The sequence below is a fragment of the Syngnathoides biaculeatus genome, chromosome 15 (assembly GCF_019802595.1).
Source record: "Syngnathoides biaculeatus isolate LvHL_M chromosome 15, ASM1980259v1, whole genome shotgun sequence".
Taxonomy (NCBI): domain Eukaryota; kingdom Metazoa; phylum Chordata; class Actinopteri; order Syngnathiformes; family Syngnathidae; genus Syngnathoides; species Syngnathoides biaculeatus.
In genome coordinates, this window is record NC_084654.1 from 4,084,500 (window position 1) to 4,093,562 (window position 9,063).

At 37.3% G+C, this 9,063-nt stretch overlaps 1 protein-coding gene across 3 annotated transcripts in view; it reads left to right on the plus strand.

Annotated features, from left to right (window-relative positions):
* Positions 1-6,958, plus strand: part of LOC133513458 (protein tyrosine phosphatase type IVA 2-like) — a 28,579-nt gene extending 21,621 nt beyond the window's left edge. For all 3 annotated transcript variants that reach the window (XM_061844295.1, XM_061844294.1, XM_061844296.1), the window contains one exon: positions 494-6,958. The gene's annotated coding sequence lies outside the window, so the exon portion shown is untranslated. The remainder of the gene's footprint in view (positions 1-493) is intronic.
* The last annotated feature ends 2,105 nt before the right edge of the window (positions 6,959-9,063 follow it).

Below are 9,063 nucleotides of genomic sequence, written 5' to 3' on the forward strand. Positions count from 1 at the left end.
ATTAAGATGTATATAAAACATCTTATTAAGATTATTCAAGAAGTAATTAGACTCGTAACAGCTTGAGGACTTACCTTTGATTCTATGGACTTGCTCTGTCACTTGAGTCCACCAGCTGAGCCAATCCTTATTTAGATATTATATATAAATCAGAATAATCAGAATCAGTTATGGTAGAGCAGAAGTACACATAAGCTGTTCAGTTTATTTCAAAACAAGATCTCAAGTATATCTTAGTTTTGGCTTACTCGTTTGTAATTTGTAATCTAATTTTGCTGTGCAGATCTCAGAATTTCACTCATAAAAGTATGAGGTTTGTCAGAAAAGTTCAAGGACAGATGTCACAAAAGTTATGTTTTAAATCCAAACCACAAGTTTTGCAAGTTGAAGTAATTCCTCTGGACTCAATGCATTTTCTTAGCTTTTTCTGCCTTCATAAACTTACTGGAATGATTCTTCCTTCATCTTCCGTCATGTCTTCCTGTCATCACAGCCATCTTGATGTTGCCCACATCTTCAAAATGGACAACCCCTCGACCTTGGGAAGGAGGAAATAAAATCACGGCAATGTTCTTCTCGACCAGGAACTGCTAGATTTATTAGGAACATTGAACATCGGTTGTCAACGTTGGACTTTTCCGCTTAAGACTGCTTTCTACCGGGATGACTCTTGCCAGCAAGTTGAGTTGCAGTGATTTCATCATTACTCTGCTCATTTCTTGATGATCTGACTGACAGGATATGCAATATATCTACAGTGAAGAAAATAAGTATTTGAACACTTTGCTATATTGCAAGTTCTCCCACTTAGTAATCATGGAGGGGTCTGAAATTTTCATTGTAGGTGCATGTCCAATGTGAGAGAGAGAGAATCTAAAAATAAAAATAAAAAAATCACAATGTATGATTTTTTTTTTTTAAACGATTTATTTGTGTGATACAGCTGCAAATAAGTACTTGAACACCTGTCTATCAGCTAGAATTCTGACCCTCAAAGACCTGGTTAGTCTGCCTTCAAAAGATAGGTCGTGGCTGGGTCTTTCAACATGACAATGACCTGAGGCACACAACAAGGAAAATCAAGGAGTTGCTCCGTAAGAAGCAAATGAAGGTTCTGGCGTGGCCTAGCCAGTCTCCAGACCTAAAACCAATAGAAAATATTTGGAGGGAGCTGAAACCCCGTGTTTCTCAGTGAGAGCCCAGGAACCTGTCTGATCTAGAGAAGATCTGTGCGGAGGACTGGGCCAAAATCCCTCCTGCAGTGTGTGCAAACGTGGTGAACAACTACAGGAAACGTTTGACCTCTGTAAATGCAAGCAAAGCCTACTGTACCAAATATTAACATTGGTTTTCTCAGGTGTTCAAATACTTATTTGCAGCTTTATCACACAAATAAATTGTTGGAAAAAAATCATACATTGTGATTTCTGGATTTTTCTTTTTAGATTATCTCTCTCACAGTGGACATACACGTACGATGAAAATTTCAGACGCCTCCATGATTTCGAAATGGGAGAACTTGCAATATAGCAGGGTATTCAAATACTTATTTTCTTCACTGTATATAAGAGCACATGGAGAAAAAAATAGTTCTATACTCCAAGTTGTTTTCTTTGAAGCGGAAAACTCAGTTGATAGTTGGTTTAAAATAAACCTTTTGTGACACCAATCCGGAAAGTTTTTTGACACACCTCATACGGTATGTGCTAGCGTCTTGTTTTTTTTTTTTTTTTTTTTTTTTTTTTAATATATTTAGTTGCCACTTCACAATGAATTCATGCTATTTATGTACTCAAACTATAATGACAAATATCTGAAAATACAACCATTGAAATACGGTGTTACATATTTATCATAATGATCATTTAGTGTACAGCATAGGTTTTTACACGGTAGCCATCGTAATGTTTTGCATGCAGAATGCATGCTGGGATTGATGTAAAATGGTTGCTGTTTGCCGGTGTACATTGATGCCCTATCTATTATTAAATGTTAAAGCTGCACACTTATAAACAAAAAAACTAAAGTAAAAAATAAAAAATTGCTTCCCTCTGCTGAGCCAAAGACTGCTGCACACCGAGCGATGCGGCAAAATCCTACTGAACTGTCGAGTAATGTGCATGGTTTGACAACTGTTTTCATATGTGCACGGTCAGTCTGCCACTGGTTTTGTTGGGATTCAAAATTTAAACTGCCGACACATACCATCGCAGCTTACAACCAATCATAAGTGCAGTCTGGGTTTTGAGTGAACAGGGCAGCCATGCCACCCGGAGCTATTGCAATAAAAAAAAAATACTGTAAACGTGGATTAACCTGGTTAGTCACAGTGGACTGATTTTATTTTGAACACTACTGTACTTTTGCCATGCAGCAGCCAAAAAGACACGACCGAAAATGACTAACTCAAGCTTCTTCTTGCCTGTCATCTTCATACTCCTCTCCCTTTTCAATTCTGTTCTTTCCCTGTCCCTTCTCATCTCTTTGATCACACTCTGGAATGAACAGAAAAGACTGAACAGGGTAAATCACTGCCACCGGCTGCTACTTGTAGCTACTGCTAAAAACGGTGATGAAACTGGCTGCAACCCCTTTTACTATGTCACTTCCCAGAATGCACTGCGAAGCAAACATCAATGGCAACCATGTCAAAATAAAGTTTTGTAAACGTACAGTATATAAATTTGAAAACTATTTTCCAAATGTTTATTTTGTTAATTTACTTAACTTGAAAATCTTAATAGATTATAAGTAAGACCCAACACACACCGCAATAACCACAAAGCACAAGATGCAACATGAAAGAGGACGTACGATGGGGGGAGATGATGAAGGTTTTGGGACTATTTGGGACTTTTGCGATTTGGGGTTAACATAAGTGATGGAGGCAGTGGGAAAATTGGCTTTTTCTTTCTTTATTTCAGTGACATTAAATAAGCACCCATAGGCTTCACGAGGTGGGACTCAATTTCTGTGATCCAAGATTTTGTGTTTTAGATTAGAACTTGTTTGTTTTTTTCTGCCCCACTCCCTCGTTCCTCAATTTAGCTCACTTCTTGTTTGGTTTCATTTCATTTGACTTCACATGTGACAGTCATGAGTCTGGGTTATCCGCTATCCCCACGTGTATGATCTATTTTTTTCATTACTTAATATTGTCAGCCCGAAACCACTGTCATTGGGGCAATTTACTCAAATAACACCTTAGACGGCAGTACAATCTTTTATTTAAAAGGGAGGGTAATCTCGTGTTTGTTGTCCAGGAATGGGAAGAAATCGAGCAAATAGCCCAATTATCTTTGTGTACCAGGCCCGAGAGATTTAATTTTTTTTTTTTAAGTTACTGGTTTTGTTTGACACTTTTTTTTTTCTTCCTCAGAACAATAATTTGTACTAACTGATTCCCTTACAATGGAAATGCTACAGTTTTGTGTTAGAGTAACACTAATCATTTAAGTATAACATTAATCTTAAGATATATGTATATTTGTCAATTAGAAGATGTAAACACCTTCTTACGTGATATTCCAAGATTGCCACGAGAAGTGTTTTCAGAAAATTGTGATTCTGATCATGTCATGAATAAATCATGTTTTTTGGAACTAAATTTAAAAAAAAAAAATATGGGCATTTGTTCCATTCATTCATCCACCTTTGCTTAATGCAGAGCAAAAATACGTGGTGCGATGAAGTCAAGCTTACTTTGTCAAGTTTGTGCTCTTCGCTTCTCCGCATTCAGATGAATATTTTTTGCTTTTTAATATGTACTTCCAATCTTTCCTCTTTGACCTGTGTCCAGGTTGTAGCGCAGATAGTTCAGCGTGGATTCCCAATTTTAAAGCGTATGTCAGGAGAAAGTGAAATGTTTCTGTACTATATAATTCAAATGTATCTACTATTTGTCCCGTGTCATGTCACTTTTTCTTTATAGAATACTGTGATATTGCGGTGGTTTTCCAGTGGTCGCCAAGTCTAAATGGGCAATTGGTTAAAAATTGACTCTTCAGTACTGTAAGAAAGTAGTATTGCCGCCTTCCTTATTTGTAATTTGCATGTTTATCACATTTAAAAAAAAATTCCAATCAAACCAAGTATGACTAGATAATTTTGGATTTTTTTTTTGTAACAAAATCATTTAGAAACTGACATTAGTACTTCTTTATTTGTCTTAAGATAATCAAAGTAGCATGGTTTACTTTGAAATATTTAAGTATGATAAATGTGCAAAAATATCACATCAGGATGGACAAATTTACTTGGCACACAATATTTTGTTGATTGTCGTAGCTGTAAGAAGAAATTGTGATCACAATCAGTCTCATCTTTGTAGTTTCCTGTCCTTTTTGCTCCATGCCTCCCCTTGATGTGTTGCGTCAACGTGGTGTACTGCATAGAATTGGCTCTATGCAATACTGTTCATGGTCAGCAATGTGCATTGGTCACAGCATTAAGTTTTGATAGCTGGGCTGTGTGCAAACATGTGATGCAAACACTCTTTGTAATTGTGCTGAACGGAGGGCACATCTTTTACCAACATGCTCAAATTATTTTTCATTTCTGCTACTCTTGTGCATTGTGTTAGATGCTATTAATAATGTCTTACTTTTTATTTGCTGTTCCCTTTGTATCTATTCATACCGATTTACCTATTTCACTGTTTCTGTATGAAAAGCCTGCTGACATTAAACATGATAAGTAGTCTTTTTATGTACTTGCACACCTAAACACCAGAGGGAATACCCACCTTAAGAAACTTTAATAAGACATTCACAGAAAAAAAAGTTCATCATTTGTACCGTCTTACTTCATACAATGTTCCTTTGTTAAATTTGAGGGTTATACGTTGCAACAAATACCCGCGTAATGTGAAATCTGTGTAGTATTTTTTTTTTTCATTTTTGTTTTTTCATATTGTTTTTGTTTACAGGATGTTTTTTTTTTATTTACAGGCTGGTTTTTCTTTTCATTTACACTGCATGTTTTTTTTTTGTTTCCCGGTGTTTTTTGCTGTTGTTTTTTAGTTTTCAATATTTTTTTTCCCATTTCTTATGTTTTGAGGCTGTTAAACCCCTAAACACACACTTTATGAATTTTTCTCAGACAGGCATTAACATTTTTGCATTTCTCTCCTTTAAACACTCAAAAATTCAAACCTTCATAGATAAAAAAGAAACCACACTACTGTATTGCAGAATGAAACCAAAGATAAAAACATGTTTGAGGCCAAAAAGTTTATTTTAGAAATAAATATATGCATCCATCCATTTTCTTCCACTATATACTATATCGGGTATCAGCGATTACCTGTAAAAAGAAAAATATAGTTTTCAGAACTCAATTTAATTTCACTGATCACGCTTATGAGGTTGGACACAAAAAATTAATAGTGGCTTAGGCGTGTTTTACAATTCCTCTGGGTGGGTAGCTGTGCTCTGCTGTAGCATCTTTTTCCGCTGAAGCACCTTGGTGCAGGTGTCTTTTTGCAAGTGAGAAACAGCTATGGGTCGTTGCTGGCGCTTTTTTTTTTTTCTTTCTTTTAGACGTAACCCTTTGAATATGTTTGATAACTGTAATGAATGATACATCAAAGGATCACATTCTTGTGCAGTTCGATCAAGTGATCAAGGGTTAGTTCCTTCTCGTCTTTCTCAATGCTTGTCCTCTTCTTCCCCTTCAGCAGTAATGAGCCGCACTATGAGCATCAAACAATTATCAGGCATGTGATTTGACTGAATGAAAAAAAGACTGAAAAATAGCCAGGGATCTGGGGGCTGCAACCATGATCAAAGGATAATAACCAATTTTAAAGTGCAAGTTTTATAAATGGTATTATGAATGAAATATATCTAGTACATCTATGAATAAATGCTATTATGTTTTCAAAATGTAGACAATATGATTGTTCATTATTTAGGTGCATACCTTTACCCCAAAAATTACAAATTCAACCAAGTAGACTACTAGAAGTGAAACTAAATTGAATTCAGATTTGCATCATGGCATGCAAGCATGCTTTCGTAGCGTGTATATCGTATCCATTCAAAAACTTTTGAATTCTTCTTTTTATAAATGATTGAAATGCATGAATTTGACAATTGTTAACATCGTGTTTCGTTATCAGTAAATAATACAGACATTTTTGCAAGTAATTGCTTCTGAACTCTCACCTCGTGTCTGAGCAAACAAACTAAGCCCGTGAGTGCTCCCTTTGAACGCTGTGAGCAACATCAGACCTATGCGCTGTGGTCAGATCAGTGTCATCCATTGAAGCTACATGGCTCATTAAAGATTCAGATTACAGCTTTTACATTCCCATCATAAAATTTTAAGAATGATTTTGTGTTTTTGCAAACCTAAAATAAAAATGTCAACAAACAAAAAAATACATTGCTAACCAAACCAAGGCGACTATAATTTGAAAGGTCGCTTCCAACTTTATTTCAATTATTTTATTAACCCACAATGATATCCCTGTCTGTTTTTCTTGGTGTAAAACTGAATTATTGCTTGCAGAATATCTTCAGCATTGCATGGTGAAAGCTGAATGATGCTCCCAAACAGTTTTAAGGGTAATGTTATGTTGCCTCCTCTATTTAAAATACAGAATTAGCTTTTTGTGCACTGTATTGTCTGTGCTTTCATCCTCGATCAGGCTGTGCCAAGGTAGAATTTTAACATTATACATCCCGTATTTTCTACGTTAGCTTCTGACCAGACCTTTTTTTTTACTCAAAAAAGAGAAAATCCCATTCAGTTTCACCACTATTTCTACTATTATTCACATACCCCAACATTCATTAAAGCAAGAGCACTTTTCTTTTTTATTTTTACCATCATAATCAAGATTAAATGTAAGCAGCATGTCTAATTCTCTTTGCTCTACGTTGCCAAGACTGTGTTGCTAACTAAAGCACCTGGTGGTGGACGGTTTGTAATTATGAGTGTAGCCCTTTAAAAGCCGGAGGGGGGGGCGGAGTCGGGTAAACAAGAAAGTAGAAGTAGTCTGAGCAGCAGACCTTGTGCTTCCATGTTTAAAAAAAAAAAAAAAAAAGCAGTTGGATTGGTCTAGAATTTTTTTTTTTTTAATTCATGCAATTTAAAAAGAGAGAATTCTGCCTGTAAATGGAAAAATCACATCTGAATTATGTAAATAAGGCAAGCTGAACGCATTCTGTACGCTGTAGGACACAAACCGCGACACGTGGGCAGCAGCAATCCCATGATTTAGGACGGGCAATACGGGGCTCGCGAACCCTGCTACCGGACAAGCACACGCGAGCTCAGTGCGGCCCCACGATGTTTTGACGCACCAGCACAATGCGTCGCAACTTGCACCAAAACGATGTGGGTACTTCGGGCAGTTCACAACAGGCTACAGTCCCTTAGCCAATCGGAAAGCAGAACACAATGCGAGTTTTTCTGTAGCACATCAGGATTCAGAACACAATGCTCAGTCAAGACATAAAAAAAGCCTCCTACACTGTAGAAAATGACACACAAAAGAAAAATTTGTGTAAGAGCGAGGCCGCGTAAAGTGAACCGCTTTGTAGCAAGGGAACAATGTAGAAGTACCTGTATTTCTGCATATGTATATATATATATATATATATATATCCAGACATCCATTTTCTTAGCCGTTTATCCTCACAAGGGTCGCGGGAATGCTGGAGCCTATCCCAGCTGTCAACGGGCAGGAGGCAGGGTACACCCTGAACTGATTGCTAGCTAATTGCATCATGAAGACCAAAGAACACATCAGGCAGGTCCAAGATACTGTTGTGGAGAAGTTTAAAGCCGCATTTGGTTACAAAAAGATTTCCCAAGCTTCAAACCTCTCAAGGAGCACTGTGCAATCATATTGAAATGGAAGACCACTGCAAATCTACCAAGACCCGGCCGTCCCTCTCAACTTTCACCTCGAACAAGGAGAAGACTGATCAGAGATGCAGACAAGAGGTCCATGATCACTGGATGAACTGCAGAGCTCTGCAGCTGAGGTGGGAGAGTGTGTCCATAGGACAACAGTCAGTCGTACACTGCACAACTCTGGCCTTTTTATGGAAGAGTGGCAAGAAGAAATCCATTTCTGAAAGATATCTGTAAAAAAAAAAAAATCTCATTTAAAATTTGACACAAGCCAACTGGGAGACACACCAAACATGTGGAAGAAGGTGCTCTGGTCAGATGAAACCAAAATCTAACTTTTTGGCCACAATGCAAAACGATATGTTTGGCGTAAAAGCAACGCAGCTCATCACCCTGAACACACCATCCCTATTGTCAAACATGGTGGTGGCAGCCTCATGGTTTGGGTCTGGTTTTCTTCAGCAGGGACAGGGAAGATGGTTAAAATTGATGGGAAGATGAATGGAGCCAAATACAGGACCATTCTGGAAGAAAACCTGTTGGAGTCTGCAAAAGACCTGAGACTGGGACAGAGATTTATCTTCCAACAGGACAATGAGCCAAAATATAAAGCCACAGACTACAATAGGTGTCAGTGGCAAAACCTCAGTCAAAGTGCATTTGAAAACAAAGAGATAAAACATTTAAAATGGGGTAAAAACAATAAAAATGACAAACAAAATATTAAAAAAGACAGTTAAAACCACATGCAGTGCAAGTAATATGATCAAAAAGTGGATATATTCTACAAAGAATGACAAAAAAGAAGAGTTTTCAACATGGATTTAAAAACCTTTGGGGCTGCACTCACCACTGTTGGCAACTTATTCCATTTGTGTGCAGCATAATAGTTAAATGCTGCTTCACCATGTTTGCTTGGGTCTCTGCACTCCACTATTTGATTGAGTCAGTCGATCTCAGAGCTCTACTGGGTTTGTATTCCGTAAGCATTTCTTTCATGTAAACCTAAATCATTTAGTGATTTATAGACCAGTAGCAGAATTTTAAAATCTATTCTAAAGCTGACTGGAAGCCAGTGGCTTCTCCACCTCTACCTTTGCCCTATGACACATCTCAATGTGTTTCTTTCGCCTCTCCTCAGACCTCTCAGTGTCCCACTTCTTCGCTAATCTCTTTCCTTGGATGACTTCCTGTATT